A 20073-nucleotide genomic window follows, 5' to 3' on the forward strand; every position below is an offset into this window, starting at 1 on the left:
TTAAGATTCATGGAATTGTGCGTTGTAAGGCATAAAGTAAAAAGAAATCATGTAGAAAAACATTTGGGCAATTCTGATAGGGAAGATTCTAGAACAAAGAAGAAGTGCTTGTGTTTTGAGGTTTGTGCATTATGCTTAAGTTCAACCATAGAGTCTTCTAGATTGTACATGTGGCAAAATCTGGTGGAATCTAGATGATATCCAACGACCAGTAGTGCTCAAATTTGCCAGCTCTGCACCATCGGATTGGCCTCATCCAACGACCATCTTTCAAAGTTAAAGTTATCCGCACACTATATAAAAAATATAAAATATAATATATATATATATATATGGGTATAGATATAGATATGTGATGCGAAAGCCACCCATCATCTCCAATTAGAATAGTGTGTCCATGCACGGATGCAATGTGGCCAAACGATGTCTGCCATCGATATCTCAAATTCAAACCAGTCTGACCTTGTTCAATGTGTCCAAACCACACCATGCAGATCTCCGTTATATTCATGCATGCATGGGTTTCAAACATCATGATCTCTTATTCAAATATTTGAATCAACTTTACATTGATTATGACCTCACCTAGTCTTTTACACCCACACATTGGTCTTCTCATTATAATTGTACCACTAACTTTCTCTCGTGCATGCATGCACACACACTACCAGTCGGCATTATCCATCGCACACATGCAATCTTTTTCTTCAGGTCGGTCTCCCATGAAGGCACACACACTCACACATCCCCCTCTCCATCATATCGGGCATTCTTTATCTCTCACGTGCATGCGCAACGATCGATGTTCCTCTATGTGTGTGTATATATAGCTAGGTCTTTCATAGTTTTCCATATAAACCGATCAATCTATATATCTAGTGAGGTCTCACCCTCTTTCCCACGTCCACATCGATCAATCTGTACCTCTCTATATAGGATTACATATATTGCTAATACACCCACATTAATTATATATCCAACGCCCCCTCTCATCATCCATGCCTTCCGCTTCATCTCTCAGACGCGTGCACAATGGCAAAGACAAGGGGTAGCAAGGGCCCTGCCCCCCTAACATCACTATATATCGAGGCTAATATGAATGTGATCATTTGACAATTGCTGGTAAAATGGTTTAAGTTGATGAATTGGCCCTCCTCGTAAAGGATTAGCAATGCTTGGCCCCCTAGCTCATGGGACATTTTTCATGGCTCCCCCACTGCGCGCAACAGCGCACGTTCTCGCCCCCTCTCTCTAAATATCGATCTCGCAGTTGTGCACTCCTTCATAGTCTCCCTCCACTCGGCCCCTCGCACCATCTTCTAGCCCCCCACCGGATTTTGCCACATGTACAATCTAGCAGACTCCATGGTTGAACTTAAGCATAATGCACAAATCTCAAAACAACAGTGGTTCTCCTTTGTTCTAGAATCTTCCGTATCATAACTGCCCAAACTTTTTTCTAGTTGAATTCCCATTATTTGTTTTTTACTTTATTCTTTACAACGCACAATTCCATGAATCATAAAATAGATTAAGGGCTTCTTTGATTCAAAGGATTCTCGAAGGAATTTTGGAGGAGTCTAATCCTTAGGAATTTTTCCTATCTTGGTTGTTTGATTCGTAGGATTGTAAACCATAGGAATTTTTCCATATGATTCATTTGCACTAGATTTCATAGGAAACATCCCATCCACTCAAACCTCTTTGAAAGAATTCTGCGTTTTTTCTATGCACAATCAAACACTCGCACCATCCTGTAGGATTCAAGACAACATTCCACTCTAATCCCATGTTCTTCCTATTCCCGCGTTTTGGAAATCCTACGAATCAAAGAGGCCCTAGGTTTTTTTATAAAAACTAATTAATTATGAATGAGATGAATTATAAGAATTAAACGAAGGTCTACATCAGGCATATATGACTCAAAGCTTACATGCTACAGTGTGGTATTTATTCATAATTTGGTTGCAAAATCTGACGCGTGCAATGCACATGTACCTTACTAGTACTTCGAGTATGTGCAAAACACAATGGCACACTACACAGTGTCTCTCTTACAGTTCATGAAGCCACGTGGCACATGTGGAGGCGTTGTCGCGACATCCTTGTGTGGATTGATCACAGTGACGTGCTGCTGGTTCCAGAAGAATGTACTCGTCCTCCCTGAGCCGCACTGGCGGTACATGCACGAAGCGAAGATGTGCACGCACGCCACGCACGCACTCATTCCCTCGCACGCACACGCGGGTACACGAGCGGACGCAATTTTGTACGAAGATCCACCCCATGTGATAATTTGACGCGTGTAAAGTCCTTCACTTCATTGATGGTCAATTAATATAGCGCATGCAAATTGAGTGGACGTGAGGGCGGAAGAAAGATATTACTACTCCACTACGCGCATGTGAGTAGTTAAATCGTGGGTTGCTAGTAGTACTTCCATTGGTCTCCTTCGTATTTTGTGCCAATTTTTGACAGTAACATAATATTTACGCATCTGAGCAGTGTAGTCTACTTGAAATTTATGTTGCACTAAACTCATCGGGAGCCGTTTTGGGCCTCGAAACCAAAAACCATCAATTAATATTTACCTTGTTCCCATCACATTCGAAAGTACTAGTGCTACAATTAAGTGCAAGCCTGCTCACACCTACCAGCACGTACCAAACCTGAACGTGTTCCCACTATGCAGGTTTTAGTACTAGTGCTAGTACTTTGGTTATAAAAAGGGGAACTACCTAACCGAAAATTACTCTACCTTCCTCCTCATAAGTCCTCCTTCGTCCATCCTTGCCATGGCCGGTGTGCAGAGCTCTAGGTCGAGAACTACTCATAACAAGGGAGAGGCAACCAAGGCTGCGGAAAAAAAAGAGGGCTCGCCACCACGCAGAGACCTCGAAAGATCTCTCACGGGCAGGCGATGGCTCCCAGGAGCGCCCTAGACGCGGAGGCGAACATGCCGAGCTGGCGGCGCTGGAGTCGTTATCCCTCGACGACATGCCCGATCATCTCAATAGGCACCTCAATAAGCAGAAGGAGTTCATCCACGACTTGGTGGAGCTGCTGAAGGAGAGCCTCGACGACATGCCCGCTGAGCTCAATGAGCAGGGGGAGTTGACCGCCGGCTTGGTGATGCTGCTGAAGAAGAGCATTGCCTCGGAGAAGAAGGCGACCGGCGAAATCCTGCAACTTCAGGAGGACAAGACGAAGCTCTGCCACGAGCTCGACCTGCTGAAGGAGGAGAACGCCGGCTGGAAGAAGCTGCATGAGAATAGTAGTTCCTCGATGAAGATGTTGCAGGCCCTCGTCATGGAACAGAAGGAGGAGTTGGCGAAGCTCCGCATCGAGCACCCGGCTGCTGTCAAGGTACGTAATGCGGCCGTGGAACAGATGATGAAGGCTCGCGTCAAGAAATCCCACGTCATGGACACAATGATGAAGATGGCGGAGGAGACGCGCAAGGAGATGGAGGTCGTCGAGGCGATGAAGAAGCAGTTATGACTCCGCGGCCAGCAACCCTTCATGTGGTGAGAGCAGCGCCCCAGACTTGTGTGTGCGTCTTCCTTATTTTTTTGGGGTGATAATCCTCCTTCTTCTTTTGCTCCTGTGTTTCTTATTTTGCTTCAGGTGTTTCGCCGCACATGTCACCTTCTCTGCGAGGCATGAATAGAACAATGCTAAAAATGAGATGACTAGAAAATTATATCATTCTTTATCGCCAATAGAACAATGCCTCTTGCTAGTAATATATAATAAGAGTAGAGAGTAGAGGATATGGCAGTGGGCTGCCATGTTTCGTGCTCCTCCGTCGTACTCTAGTGGAAAATTTGAGTATACCGCACGGTTCTTTGCTCCTCCTCAGTCGTCGGCACATTTATACGAGCAGTCAAATCACAAGGCCCCGCCTTCCAGCAGTAATGAGCCGTCAAATCACAAAGGCCCTCGCCTCTCGTGAAAAGGACCAAGCTGGACTGCCTCGCCCTCTAGCCTTTTAATAAATGTATACATTTGTACAGTAGTAGTATCGATGGATTGCGCCATGCAGCAAAACTAACAAGATGTAATTAATGAAAAAAGGTGGTACATATAGAGAGCGCTCGTTGCCAAATTATGCATATACTATATGACACTACCCACTATGAAGGTACTAGTAACATAGACTAGTAACTAGTCTATGCTACTCTCCACTATGACCAGCCAAAGTCGAGGCGTGGATACCAATGAGGGCCTGGTTGTGTCTATACTTGGACAACTCACCCGACTGCATGCGCACCAGGCAGACGAAGCTCGTGTCGTGTTGGTGCCGTGTGCGGCCCGCACATTAACCAAAACCTCGTGCCTCCATCTTAGCCTCCGCGTTTTAAACTTCTCAATCTCAAGGCCAAGGAGCAACGTGAAACCTATGATAGAGCCAATCGGATGGTTGAGAACACTACAATTCGTAGCTACTTATGCGTGTGAGAGAGAGGACGAGTGCGTGCGTGCACCTCTTCTCAGAGTACAACTGTATGTGGGTGGCATCGACCTAGGGAGCAGTGATGGTGCGTGCAAGAAGTCCCGAGAGATGGGTGTAATGCGTTTGAAAAAAAGACTAGTCTATAGCTCGCCATGAGGCTATTCCTATCGAACGCCAAGCGTAAGATATGTATCCGACGGTGCTAGTTTTTGCACGTACACAACAGTAGAAAAAGAACTAGTACCATGGCATATGCTACACCACGGCCGAGAAAATGTGCCGACGTTACGCCATCCGAGAATAGTGCCGCACTTCAAAACTAGAACCGTCAATAAATTTTGAGCGCGTCTCGTCACATTCCAAATTACTACTACTACCACGCTATATTTAATTGAAAACCTGTTCACACCAATCACAACCTGTCACATCCTAGTTAGTTCATGCATTAGAGTGTTGCATCATGTCTATATTTCACAGAAACCTGAAATGGGGATGCCAGAAACCCCCAGCACCCCCCCGGAACAACTAGGGTTTACTAAAATTCTTTTCAATGAACCTGAAATGCCCTCCATAAATGTTCACCACCTTTGGTCTTGGCTAAAACCTCTGCCAAAAATGCTTTCATATTTTTGGAGGCCATCTTGGATTTTTGCACAAGCCATAAGTATTTGCATTTGGGCATTTTAAATGCTATAAATATTTTCAAATGCCCAAATAATCTTGAAGGTATTTTTAGGCTGTTGGGAATAATCTCAAAGGTGCCCCAGAATATTTTCAGGATTTTTCCAAATGAAATAGTATTTTTACTATTTCAAAACACAGTACAGAGATAAATAAAAAGAGAAAAAAACAGAAGGCAGAGAAACTCACCTGGCAGCCCACCTGGCGGCCCAGCACTGTGCTGGCTCGCGCCAGTCAGCTGCCTGCTCTCGCCAGAGCAGGCAGAGAGGTGACGCCGGCGAGCGCGAGCTCGCCACGGCGCCAGCTGCTTGCCGCCCTCGCCGCGGATGCGCTGGCCGACCTCCCTCGACGCGCCCCGAGCCTCTGGACACCGTCATTCTCCCCCGTTGCCTCTCCCTCGCCTTCTCCCCACCATGGCCGACGCCGCCGCAGACACCTCACCGGAGTAACCGCGCCCACCGTCGACCTCGCGCCACTCCACCGTGTCCTACAGCACCGCCGTCGCCCACTCCTTCGAGCAAGCCGAGCCCCGAGCGCCCGGTTGCCCCGAAGCTTCGCCACCGACCTCGCCTTCGCCGCTCACCGTCGGAGATCCCCTCCGCCGTCGCCACTGCTACAGCTCGTCTCCGACCTCGCCGCCTGCTCCGTCGCAACCGCCGTGAGCATGGCCACCTTCCCATCCTCTCCTCTCTCTCTCTCGAGCTCTGTAGCTACCGCACGAAGCTCACCCGTACGCACCGCCGCACGAGCTCGTCGCCGACGAGGCTCCGGCCATCCAACGGCCGCATCACCGTAGCCATTAGCTTCACCGCAACGCCAGGAACCCGTAGCACCCTCACACGTTCCTCGCCGTGCTCTCTAGCTACGGTTTCAACCACGCCCGTACCCCGGCAGCCGCCCGGCTCGTCGCCGGCGTCGACTCCGGCGACCCCGAGCTCCACTACCACCACCAGTCGACGCGGTTCGCCCCCAGCTACACGTAGGTACTCTCCGCCGTCCTTTTGGTCGCCGGAGGAATAATCCCGCACACCACCGCCGCGTCTGGACGTCGCCGGCGGCTAAACGCCGGCGAGTCAACGTGGTTAGACCACGGTTTGACCCCCCAGGGTCACTGACAAGTGGGGCCCGCCTACTGATTAACCTAAGTTAGAGATTAAAACTAATCCTAAATAACTAATTATCTAACAGTGACACTGACACAGGGGACCCACACGTCAGGTTTGACCTGGACGACCCCGTTGACCTGCTGACGTCACACTGACGTCAGGCTGACGCAGTAAAGCATTTACTGGAATTATTCTTATATTGGAAATTCCAGAAATTATCACAAACTTCAAAAAATCATAGAAAATAATCTATAGCTCAGAATGAAAAGATTTATATATGAAAAATGATCAGAAAAATCCATTCTATCCATATGTACTGGTTTCATGCATGATTAAGCAAGTTAACCTACTGTTTTATACAGAACAAGATAAAGCATTAATATGGGCCATTTATGAACTTGGAATTTGAATCTTTGATTCAAATTAGTCCAAACCCATCTGGTCTTAGTTGCATTAGCCCAACACATCCATCTTGCCATGTCTCATGCATGCATCATATTGTTGCACTTGCTTGGTGTTGATTGTGCTTCGGTATGCTCATCGTGGTAGGTCCTGCCTCCGAGGATATTCACGAGTATCCAACTGAAGGGCAGTATCCCACCACCACTCCGTCAGGCAAGCAACCCATTGATCATTTCGATACAAACCCATCTTCTCGCTTCTGCTCTCGTTTACTGCATTAAGACAACGTGATTCAAACTGCTGTGTGTTGCGGTAGTTGAACCCACTTTCCTTTGCATGACCTGTCATTGCCACAGTAACTAGATGAAACCCACTAGCATGTGTAGGAGTTGATTGAGCCATGTTGTGTGTTCCTACAATGCTATGCTTGCTATGCTTAGAGTTGTGTCAGGTCTGGCTCATCAGGGTGATGAACTAGAGTGAAAGTGTGTGTGTCGGTAAAGGGAGTAAAGTGTTGAATACGATTTGGTAAAGGTATCGATGGGAGGCCATGTAGGAGTACATGGTGGGTTGTTTCATTGAGACCGTCCCTAAGAACTGAGATCTGTATGCGTGATTTAAGATTCAGCTACTACCACACATTGGGCCCGAAACCAATGGACCCCCTCGGCTTCTTATTCACCCTTGTCCTCTGTCCAGGAGTTGCACGTAGTTTCTGGTGTTTGTAGTAAGCTGGAGGCCGTGGACAGCGCTGACCAAGGGGTGGGCTGTGATGCGGTAGGCTCGTGGCCCGGTGTACCGAGTCGCCCGTTTGGTGACCGGGAACCCTGCACACATCGTTCGGGGCCGTATGTGGAAACCTCGGCCGGACTCCCTGCGGATGGAACCTGAATAGGCGATAAACCTGGACTAGAGACTCGAGTGTTTAGGTAGGCTGTGGCCGACACCCACGTTGGGCTTCCGCTTGAAGGTTGCCGAGTACACGTCGTGTAGCGACGATAAGTGGTGAGAGCGTGTGTGACGAAGTACACCCCTGCAGGGTAAGAAACTATTCGAATAGCCGCGTCCGCGGTAAAGGACTACTTGGTCGCTTATGCAGTTCATAGACAAGTAAATGGATACTACTAAAAGCCTCAAGATAAGTGTGAGTACCGCGGATGGCCCTCTCGTGGATGACGAGGGAGGATCCACGGTGGAGTATTGAATTGGTGATTAGTGGACTCGTGTGCGAAAACTATTTCACAAGTGGTGTATCGTAGGATAGCTTAGCCAAGAGTCAAAGCTGGCTTGCTGCAATAACCCCACTACCTTCTTGAGAATGAACATGTATAGTAGGATCTGTTGTAAGACTTGCTGAGTACCTTCGTACTCATGTTGCTTTAATTACTGTTTTCAGACGACAACACCGCCCCTTCTGACGGGTTCTACGTAGAACTCGACGACGACGAGTGACTTGCCACCCAGGTGGTGATCTAGGCTTGTGAAGGGCCTATGTAGATAGACAGGCTTCGTCAAGCCTTCTTTCTTTCTAGAGTCTGTACCCAGACAGTTTGCTTCCGCATGTGCTTGTATGATTGTATGACTTGAGTGTCGGGTCATGTGACCCCTATCTGTATGAACAAGTTATGTAAGGCTCTCCGGAGCCCTTTAAATAAAGTACTTGAGTTGTAGAGTTTTGTTGTGATGCCATGTTGTATTTGCACATATCGAGCATATTGTGTGTATGTTTGAAATGCTTGGTATGTGTGGGATCCGACAATCTAGTTGTTTATATTTAGCAGCCTCTCTTATGGGGAAATGTAGTCTGGTGCCTCCTTGAGCCATAGTAGTCCGCTACAGCCCGGTTCACCGGAGTCCTGCTAGCCCAGCACTACTGCTCTGGACACTTGACTGGCCGGCATGTGAGTCATATCGTTCCTGTGTCTGTCCCTTCGGGGAAATGTCACGCGGTGACATCCGGAGTCCTGCCTAGCCTGCTACAGCCCGGGTTCCCGGAGTCCTGTTAGCCCAGTGCTACAGCCCGGATTCACACGTTGCTGACCGACACGTTCGATGTGGACTCATGTATGCCTGTCCCCATACGTTAGTGCCGCTTTGGGTTCACGACTAGCCATGTCGGCCCGGGTTCTCTGTCATATGGATGCTAGCGACATTGTCATATACGTGAGCCAAAAGGCGCAAACGGTCCCGGGCCATGGTAAGGCGACACCCGTGGGAGTACCGTGCGTGAGGCCGCAATGTGATATGAGGTGTTACAGGCTAGATCGGTGTGACTTGGAATCGGGGTCCTGACAGCGTTGGCATCAGAGCCGGACTGCCTGTAGGTGCGATAAGCCAAACTGGTCGATGTCGAGTCTAGAAATGCTTTAGTTATATGTAGGGGAATTGATTGTGGGAGGGAACATAAGGTGCTTTTACTCCTTTACCTCATGCCCTCTGATCTGAGTCGTACTCTTCTCATTCTACGCGGGTTAAGGACTAGGCTCTCTCCTCTCTATCAGGTTCACGTGTTACTAATCCGTAGTAACTTATAGGATTGTTGGTTCCATGCTTCGGTTCAGTTTCTACTACCCTAGTATGTTGTCGGTTGAACCAGAACCTTGACATGATGTTGTTGAGTGGTACTGCAAACTGTTGCGAATGTCTCAAATCCTTTTTCAAGCATTTATAGCCGTTATGCTGTCCGAATTCTCCTAGAAATACTAATGCCTTGCATTATTTCGTGCTTTCAGATGGCCACCCGTTCCCAGAACCAAGTGGTTCGTCTGACCCGGTGCATCGGCGTACCTGGTCACACGGCCATGTTGGTCCGAGTGATGGTTGAGACAAGCTATCGTTGGTATCCCGAGTATACCGTCGACGAGCAGTTCCGAGACTTTAATCAAAGTCAATATCTTTGCACCGTCAGGATTTACCCATCCTACCCTGGAGCCACTGAACCCCTCCATTGCTCTTATGGACTTGGGGTTACTATCGAGATGTCCGTGCAGGACGCAGTTTACTCAATGGTGACTATCATGCGAGCCAGGACTGCCTTGCTTCAGAACACCGATTTCTGCTATATGCCAGCAGCACTCCCTGGGGCACAGGGGTACTATCAGGCCACTTACTGTGATTCTACCCATGAGGGCTCACTACTCCGTACCACCACCGAGATGCTTGAGGACAAGGACCGTGAGAATCGTGCCTTGCGAATGGAGCTCTTTAATGCTCGTGCTGATCACTGGGCCACCCTGACACGGTTTGCACCTGCCGTGCAAGCTGGGTTTATGGACATGAGGGACATATACCCCGTGCGATCTGGTCTGCCAGAATGTATGGAATGGCGTGATGTAGGAGGCATCACCCCTCCTCGTGGACCCCGTCTGCCACCGTTTGTTGGACCAAGGCCACACCCGAGTCCCTATGGTCCGCAGGCTCCACAGGAACGTCTGTTTCCGGATGATCATGTTCAGCTCCCAGGACATGGCGGTGACTTCTATGAGGATTACTACGGGGACGTCTGAGTTGGTAGTAGTTCTACTAGTAATGTAACAGTTGTAATCTCCACAGTCCTGCGTGTCTTGTGGGATATGACTTGGTGTGTATCACGTTCCGGAGGTGTAGAAAAATAATGTATAGGAGCTTGGAATTCCTCTGATGAGATGTATCGTCCTTCATCGTAGTTGTACCTTGGCCTGGGCTTGTACTAAACTATGTATGGCGTGTATGACCGTTGGTATATGTATGTTGCCATGTTACCATGTCATACTGATGGTCATCTCTGCATTCCGTGTTATCCATTACATTCCGCATTTCCCTATCAAGATTTAGCCATCCCCGTCTAAACCGTTGCTTTGTTTCTCCTAGGATGGTTAACACCCGCAACAACCCTGCTGTCCAGGCGCAGGGTGAAGCCAATGCAGCCAGGGCGGAGGATCTGCCCCAACCGCCTTCACTGGCCGAAGTTATGCTGGAGGCAGAAAGAAACAAGCGTGAGACTAACCGCTTGCTAGAGCGAATTGAGCAGAATACTGCACGTCACCAGAGGAACGACCTGGTGTCCATCAATGACTTTATCAAGCTGTACCCACCGAAGTTCAACCACTCCGTCGAGCCCCTTGATGCGGATGATTGGCTTCGCAGCATCACCCATAAGCTACGTTCTGCCAACGTAGCCGAAGCTGATAAGGTTACCTACGCTGCCTATCACCTCGAAGGCCCTGCTAGCCTTTGGTGGGAGAACTTTGAGGCTATGCGCCCAGTTGGCCAAATCACTACTTGGGCTGAATTCAGTGAGGCTTTCCGTGAGCATCACATTCCGGAGGGTCTCATGGATCGTAAGCGGGAAGAATTCTGCAACTTCACCCAAGGCAGACTGACCGTGGATGCTTACAGCCGTGAGTTTGGAAATCTAGCACGCTATGCTCCTGAAGAGGTATCCACCGACGCCAAGAAGCAGGCAAGGTTCCGCAAGGGACTTAGCCCCGAGCTTCGCCGTGATCTTCGTCTGCATGAGTGCACCTCTTTCCAGAAGTTGGTCAATAAGGCCATCAGTGCCGAGACAGGACAAACTGACTATGACGCTACACGCAAGCACTCTCGTGATTTTGGTTCCTCATCTGGCTCCAGATCCCAGAAGCGCCGGGTCTGGATTCCAAATACTGCTCTGCCACCCAGGTTCACCCCGAGGCCATCCTTCGAGGCGCCTCGCCCCAACCAGCAGCATGCACCGCCCAAGGTTTATGGTGGCCCCGCTGCTAATGCTGCTCCACGCCCCAATATTGTGACATGCTTCAAGTGTGGAGAAATGGGTCACTATTTGCGCGAGTGCCCTCGAAACAACCTCAATCAACCTGGACAGTCCGTTGGCCGTGGTAAGCCAGCAGGAAAGACCTACTACGCCAAGCCAGCCACCACAACACGTGGCCATGTCAACTATGTCTCAGCTGAAGGAAATCATGAGGATCCCAACGTCGTCCTTGGTACGCTCCTTGTTAATTGCCATCCGGCAACTGTTCTTTTCGATACTAGAGCATCTCATTCATTTATCTCTGAGAGCTATGCTCGATTACACAACACCACATTTAGTGACACGCCTACTTCCATGGAAATTCAAACTCCTGGTTCTAGATGGCAAACCTCTAAGATAAGCCATGGAAATGAAATTCTTGTTGACAGACTGGTCTTCCTTGCATCACTAATAGCTCTCAAGTCCTCGGACATAAACATCATCTTGGGTATGGACTGGATGTCAGCCCATTATGCTAAGATTGATTGCTCTACTAGAACTGTTCAACTCACCCATCCGTCGGGCAAGACAGTCAATGTTTTGACCCGAGTGTCTAAACGTCAGCTTTACTCATTAAATGCCAACCCCCTTCCAGACCTCGAAGATGTGCCGGTAGTCCGTGACTTCCCGGATGTCTTCCCTGAAGAACTTCCAGGTATTCCACCTGACAGGGATGTTGAGTTCGTGATAGACCTTGTTCCAGGAACCGTCCCAATCTCTAGAAGACACTATAAGATGGCACCCCTAGAGCTAGCCGAGCTTAAGAAACAACTCGATGAGTCCTTGAAAAAGGGTTTCATCCGTCCTAGTTCTTCTCCGTGGGCTTGCCCCGTCCTCTTCGTCAAGAAGAAGGATGGTACGGATCGGATGGTTGTAGATTACCGACCCGTCAACCTAGTCACAATCAAGAACAAGTATCCGCTTCCCAGGATCAACGATCTGTATGATCAGCTCGCTGGATCCTCAGTCTTCTCTAAAATGGATTTGAGGTTGGGCTACCATCAAATCAAAATCAAGAACGGGGACATTCCTAAAACGGCCTTTGTTACTCGTTATGGCCAATACGAGTATACAATCATGTCCTTCGGGTTAACCAATGCTCCAGCCACCTTTTCTCGCTTGATGAACTCGATCTTCATGGAGTACCTAGACAAGTTCGTCGTGGTTTACCTCGATGATATCCTTATCTACTCGAAGAACGAGGAAGAGCATGCCGAACATCTTAGACTTGTGTTAGAAAAACTCAGAGAGCATCGCCTTTATGCCAAATTCTCCAAGTGCGAATTTTGGTTGCCAGAAGTGACCTACCTAGGCCACGTGATCTCTGGTAAAGGTATTGCTGTCAATCCCGAGCGAGTTCAAGCCATCCTTGACTGGACTCCCCCTGAAACGGTTAAACAAGTTCGGAGTTTCCTTGGCTTAGCGAGCTACTGCCGTCGCTTCGTCGAGAACTTCTCCAAGGTTGCTAAACCTCTAACCAAACTCCTCAAGAAAGATAAAAAGTTCGAGTGGACCCCACAGTGCGAGTTCAGCTTTCAGGAACTGAAAAGACGCCTGACATCTGCCCCCGTACTCGTACCACCAGATTTTTCTAAGGACTTTGTTATCTATTGCGACGCCTCGCGACAAGGACTAGGTTGCATACTCATGCAAGACCGTCATGTGATTGCCTACGCTTCCCGGCAGTTGCGTCCACATGAGGATAATTATCCCACACATGATCTAGAGCTTGCAGCCGTAGTCCATGCACTCAAAACATGGCGACATTACCTTCTCGGTAATCGTTGCGAGATTTTCACCGACCACCAGAGTCTGAAATACATCTTCACCCAACCGGATTTGAATCTCAGGCAAAGACGTTGGGTCGAGTTGATCTCCGACTATGACTTAGGAATTACTTACACCCCAGGCAAAGCCAACGTCATGGCTGATGCGCTAAGCCGTAAATCCTATTGTAACAACTTGATGTTACAACAAAGTCAACCACTTCTCCACGAGGAATTCTGCAAGCTTAACCTTCACATTGTTCCTCAAGGATTTCTATCCACCCTGGTGGCGAAACCTACCCTTACGGATCAGATCATCAAAGCTCAGAAGGTAGATCTGGGAACCTCCCGTATTAAGAGAAACATCAAGAAAGGAGTTGCGGATTGTTTCTCCGTTGATGACCAAGGTGTCGTGTTCTTTGGAGACCGTCTAGTGGTTCCCAAGGTACGCAACCTGAGACGATTGATCCTTAAGGAAGCTCATGAATCTCCTCTCACCATTCATCCCGGTAGTACTAAAATGTATCAAGACCTACGCCAGAGGTTTTGGTGGACTAGGATGAAGAGAGAAATTGCTCAATACATTGCTAACTGCGACGTCTGCCGACGTGTTAAAGCAGAGCATCAACGACCTGCTGGCACCCTTCAGCCTCTGGCTATTCCCGAATGGAAATGGGATAAAATCGGTATGGATTTCATTACCGGGTTTCCCAGGACCAAGAGAGGGAATAATGCTATCTTCGTTGTTGTCGATCGTCTTTCCAAAGTAGCCCACTTCCTACCTGTTCGTGAGAGTATAACCGCTAGCCAGCTAGCAGACTTATACATCTCCTGAATAGTGTCTCTTCATGGTGTTCCATTGGAAATTAACTCAGACCGTGGAAGTCTCTTTACCTCTCGATTTTGGGAAAGTTTCCAAAATGCCATGGGAACTCGTCACTCTTTTAGCACCGCCTTTCACCCTCAATCAAGTGGTCAGGTAGAACGAGTTAATCAAATTCTGGAGGATATGCTCCGAGCTTCTGTCATCTCTTTCGGCATGGATTGGGAGAAATGCCTCCCATTCGCCGAGTTCGCTTATAACAATAGTTACCAAGCTAGCTTGGGCAAAGCCCCTTTCGAGGTTCTCTATGGACGGAAATGTCGAACGCCTCTTAACTGGTCAGAAACCGGGGAAAGACAACTCTTTGGCCCGGATATGATTCAGGAAGCAGAAGAGCAGGTTCGCATTATTCGTGAGAAATTGAAAACAGCCCAATCTCGCCAAAAGAGCCATTATGATCGCAAACATAAGGCTATGACTTTTGAGGTTGACGAGAAGGCTTACCTTCGGGTGACTCCTTTAAAGGGAACCCATCGATTCGGTATCAAAGGCAAATTGGCCCCTCGCTACATTGGACCCTTTCGCATTCTTGCCAAGCGAGGAGAAGTTGCCTACCAATTGGAACTACCTCCGCATCTTTCCAAGGTTCATGATGTGTTCCACGTATCTCAACTCAGGCGTTGCTTCTCGGATCCTATCCGTGGAGTGGACCACGAAACGCTTGATCTCCAAGATAATCTCACATATCGGGAATATCCCGTTCGCATCCTTGATCAAGCCGAGCGTACCACTCGACGCCAAAATATCAAGTTTCTCAAAGTTCAATGGTCACACCATTCCGAGAAAGAAGCTACCTGGGAAAGGGAGGATCGTCTTCGACTTGAGTACCCCACCTTCTTTCCAACGGATCCTAAATCTCGGGACGAGATTCTTTTGACTGGGGGTGAGTTGTCACATCCTAGTTAGTTCATGCATTAGAGTGTTGCATCATGTCTATATTTCACAGAAACCTGAAATGGGAATGCCAGAAACCCCCAGCACCCCCCCGGAACAACTAGGGTTTACTAAAATTCTTTTCAATGAACCTGAAATGCCCTCCATAAATGTTCACCACCTTTGGTCTTGGCTAGAACCTCTGCCAAAAATGGTTTCATATTTTTGGAGGCCATCTTGGATTTTTGCACAAGCCATAAGTATTTGCATTTGGGCATTTTAAATGCTATAAATATTTTCAAATGCCCAAATAATCTTGAAGGTATTTTTAGGCTGTTGGGAATAATCTCAAAGGTGCCCCAGAATATTTTCAGGATTTTTCCAAATGAAATAGTATTTTTACTATTTCAAAACACAGTACAGAGATAAATAAAAAGAGAAAAAAACAGAAGGCAGAGAAACTCACCTGGCAGCCCACCTGGCGGCCCAGCACTGTGCTGGCCCGCGCCAGTCAGCTGCCTGCTCTCGCCAGAGCAGGCAGAGAGGTGACGCCGGCGAGCGTGAGCTCGCCACGGCGCCAGCTGCTTGCCGCCCTCGCCGCGGATGCGCTGGCCGACCTCCCTCGACGCGCCCGAGCCTCTGGACACCGTCATTCTCCCCCGTTGCCTCTCCCACGCCTTCTCCCTACCATGGCCGACGCCGCCGCAGACACCTCACCGGAGTAACCGCGCCCACCGTCGACCTCACGCCACTCCATCGTGTCCTACAGCACCGCCGTCACCCACTCCTTCGAGCAAGCCGAGCCCCGAGAGCCCGGTTGCCCCGAAGCTTCGCCACCGACCTCGCCTTCACCGCTCACCGTCGGAGATCCCCTCCGCCGTCGCCACTGCTACAGCTCGTCTCCGACCTCGCCGCCTGCTCCGTCGCAACCGCCGTGAGCATGGCCACCTTCCCATCCTCTCCTCTCTCTCTCTCGAGCTCTGTAGCTACCGCACGAAGCTCACCCGTACGCGCCGCCGCACGAGCTCGTCGCCGACAAGGCTCCGGCCATCCAACGGCCGCATCACCGTAGCCATTAGCTTCACCGCAACGCCAGGAACCCGTAGCACCCTCACACGTTCCTCGCCGTGCTCTCTAGCTACGGTTTCAACCACGCCCGTACCCCGGCAGCCGCCCGGCTCGTCGCCGGCGTCGAATCCGGCGACCCCGAGCTCCACTACCACCACCAGTCGACGCGGTTCGCCCCCAGCTACACGTAGGTACTCTCCGCCGTCCTTTTGGTCACCGGAGGAGCAATCCCGCACACCACCGCCGCGTCTGGACGTCGCCGGCGGCTAAACGCCGGCGAGTCAACGTGGTTAGACAACGGTTTGACCCCCCAGGGTCACTGACAAGTGGGGCCCGCCTACTGATTAACCTAAGTTAGAGATTAAAACTAATCCTAAATAACTAATTATCGAACAGTGACACTGACACTGACACAGGGGACCCACACGTCAGGTTTGACCTGGACGACCCCGTTGACCTGCTGACGTCACACTAACGTCAGGCTGACGCAGTAAAGCATTTACTGGAATTATTCTTATATTGGAAATTCCAGAAATTATCACAAACTTCAAAAAATCATAGAAAATCATCTATAGCTCAGAATGAAAAGATTTATATATGAAAAATGATCAGAAAAATCCATTCTATCCATATGTACTGGTTTCATGCATGATTAAGCAAGTTAACCTACTGTTTTATACAGAACAAGATAAAGCATTAATATGGGCCATTTATGAACTTGGAATTTGAATCTTTGATTCAAATTAGTCCAAACCCATCTGGTCTTAGTTGCATTAGCCCAACACATCCATCTTGCCATGTCTCATGCATGCATCATATTGTTGCACTTGCTTGGTGTTGATTGTGCTTCGGTATGCTCATCGTGGTAGGTCCTGCCTCCGAGGATATTCACGAGTATCCAACTGAAGGGCAGTATCCCACCACCACTCCGTCAGGCAAGCAACCCATTGATCATTTCGATACAAACCCATCTTCTCGCTTCTGCTCTCGTTTACTGCATTAAGACAACGTGATTCAAACTGCTGTGTGTTGCGGTAGTTGAACCCACTTTCCTTTGCATGACCTGTCATTGCCACAGTAACTAGATGAAACCCACTAGCATGTGTAGGAGTTGATTGAGCCATGTTGTGTGTTCCTACAATGCTATGCTTGCTATGCTTAGAGTTGTGTCAGGTCTGGCTCATCAGGGTGATGAACTAGAGTGAAAGTGTGTGTGTCGGTAAAGGGAGTAAAGTGTTGAATACGATTTGGTAAAGGTATCGATGGGAGGCCATGTAGGAGTACATGGTGGGTTGTTTCATTGAGACCGTCCCTAAGAACTGAGATCTGTATGCGTGATTTAAGATTCAGCTACTACCACACATTGGGCCCGAAACCAATGGACCCCCTCGGCTTCTTATTCACCCTTGTCCTCTGTCCAGGAGTTGCACGTAGTTTCTGGTGTTTGTAGTAAGCTGGAGGCCGTGGACAGCGCTGACCAAGGGGTGGGCTGTGATGCGGTAGGCTCGTGGCCCGGTGTACCGAGTCGCCCGTTTGGTGACCGGGAACCCTGCACACATCGTTCGGGGCCGTATGTGGAAACCTCGGCCGGACTCCCTGCGGATGGAACCTGAATAGGCGATAAACCTGGACTAGAGACTCGAGTGTTTAGGTAGGCTGTGGCCGACACCCACGTTGGGCTTCCGCTTGAAGGTTGTCGAGTACACGTCGTGTAGCGACGATAAGTGGTGAGAGCGTGTGTGACGAAGTACACCCCTGCAGGGTAAGAAACTATTCGAATAGCCGCGTCCGCGGTAAAGGACTACTTGGTCGCTTATGCAGTTCATAGACAAGTAAATGGATACTACTAAAAGCCTCAAGATAAGTGTGAGTACCGCGGATGGCCCTCTCGTGGATGACGAGGGAGGATCCACGGTGGAGTATTGAATTGGTGATTAGTGGACTCGTGTGCGAAAACTATTTCACAAGTGGTGTATCGTAGGATAGCTTAGCGAAGAGTCAAAGCTGGCTTGCTACAATAACCCCACTACCTTCTTGAGAATGAACATGTATAGTAGGATCTGTTGTAAGACTTGCTGAGTACCTTTGTACTCATGTTGCTTTAATTACTGTTTTCAGACGACAAGACCGCCCCTTCTGACGGGTTCTACGTAGAACTCGACGACGACGAGTGACTTGCCACCCAGGTGGTGATCTAGGCTTGTGAAGGGCCTATGTAGATAGACAGGCTTCGTCAAGCCTTCTTTCTTTCTAGAGTCTGTACCCAGAAAGTTTGCTTCCGCATGTGCTTGTATGATTGTATGACTTGAGTGTCGGGTCATGTGACCCCTATCTGTATGAACAAGTTATGTAAGGCTCTCCGGAGCCCTTTAAATAAAGTACTTGAGTTGTAGAGTTTTGTTGTGATGCCATGTTGTATTTGCACATATCGAGCATATTGTGTGTATGTTTGAAATGCTTGGTATGTGTGGGATCCGACAATCTAGTTGTTTATCTTTAGCAGCCTCTCTTATGGGGAAATGTAGTCTAGTGCCTCCTTGAGCCATAGTAGTCCGCTACAGCCCGGTTCACCGGAGTCCTGCTAGCCCAGCACTACTGCTCTGGACACTTGACTGGCCGGCATGTGAGTCATATCGTTCCTGTGTCTGTCCCTTCGGGGAAATGTCACGCGGTGACATCCGGAGTCCTGCCTAGCCTGCTACAGCCCGGGTTCCCGGAGTCCTGTTAGCCCAGTGCTACAGCCCGGATTCACACGCTGCTGACCGACACGTTCAATGTGGACTCATGTATGCCTGTCCCCATACGTTAGTGCCGCTTTGGGTTCACGACTAGCCATGTCGGCCCGGGTTCTCTGTCATATGGATGCTAGCGACATTGTCATATACGTGAGCCAAAAGGCGCAAACGGTCCCGGGCCATGGTAAGGCGACACCCGTGGGAGTACCGTGCGTGAGGCCGCAATGTGATATGAGGTGTTACAGGCTAGATCGGTGTGACTTGGAATCGGGGTCCTGACACAACCTAAACGGTTTCCCACTTAGGAGCGTATTAGTAGTACTCGGTTATAAATACTACTATGCTAAGATGACTGCACATTCCTCCTCAACTCCTCATCCACAAAAAACAATCAAGTCAATCAAGCCATGGCCAGCGTGAGTTCTGGGTCGAGAGATTTCCACCAGGGAGAGGTGAGCATGGAAGAGGAAGCACGAGACATGTCCCCCTAGCCGTGAAAGCAGCCGACATGTCCAGCCGCGCAGCAGTAGCAGCACATAGGTCCCGCCGTGCCGTCGATGTAGCAGACTGGTCCGGCCACGCCGCAGAAGCAGCAGGGAGGTCCCGCCGCGCCGCGGCGGCCTGGGTAAATTTCTCGCGGGCAGGCGAGGACTCTTACAGGCGCATGCATGCGATAGTCCATAGCCAGATGGATCATATCTCTGGCTGGGAGAGGATGCAGGACGAGGCTACCGGCGTCATCCGGCAACTAGGGCAGGGCAATGCGAAGCTCCGGGGCAAGCGCGACCTGCTGAGGGCGAAGATCACCGGAAGGGTGAAGCAGGAGGAGGAGACCGCTGCCTTGTTGCAGAGGACGGGCGTCATCATCAAGAAACTTATGGATGAGAATGCCATGCTCCGCATCAAGCGCAACAGGCTGGTGGAGGAATCCATGGATGCTGCCAAGTAGCATATTAAGGACATGAAACTGATGAAAGAGATCATCGCCCGCCGCGAGAACTAGTCTCCGCGACCTGCAACGCATAAAGAAAGTAGAGATCAGTGAGCCAGATTGTTGTATGCGTCTTCCTTCTTCTTTTCCCCTTGTGTATTTTGGGCGTAGCCGCATGTGGCTTTTTTAATTATCTTCCTAATTATGTAAGACAATTATTATCCAATCTCGTTGTCCTTATATATTTTCATCAGTCTTGCTATAAGTCGCAGTAGATGCTATATAGGTCCATCGGATCTTACATCAAGATCCGTGCAAAATTTTCTTTTCAGATTTTCTTTTTTCTCTCTTAAATCTCAGTCGAGTGAGACATTGCCACGCCATTAAACAGAGGCTCGGGC

Source organism: Triticum aestivum, chromosome 3D (assembly GCF_018294505.1).
Source record: "Triticum aestivum cultivar Chinese Spring chromosome 3D, IWGSC CS RefSeq v2.1, whole genome shotgun sequence".
In the NCBI taxonomy this organism is placed as follows: Eukaryota; Viridiplantae; Streptophyta; class Magnoliopsida; order Poales; family Poaceae; genus Triticum; species Triticum aestivum.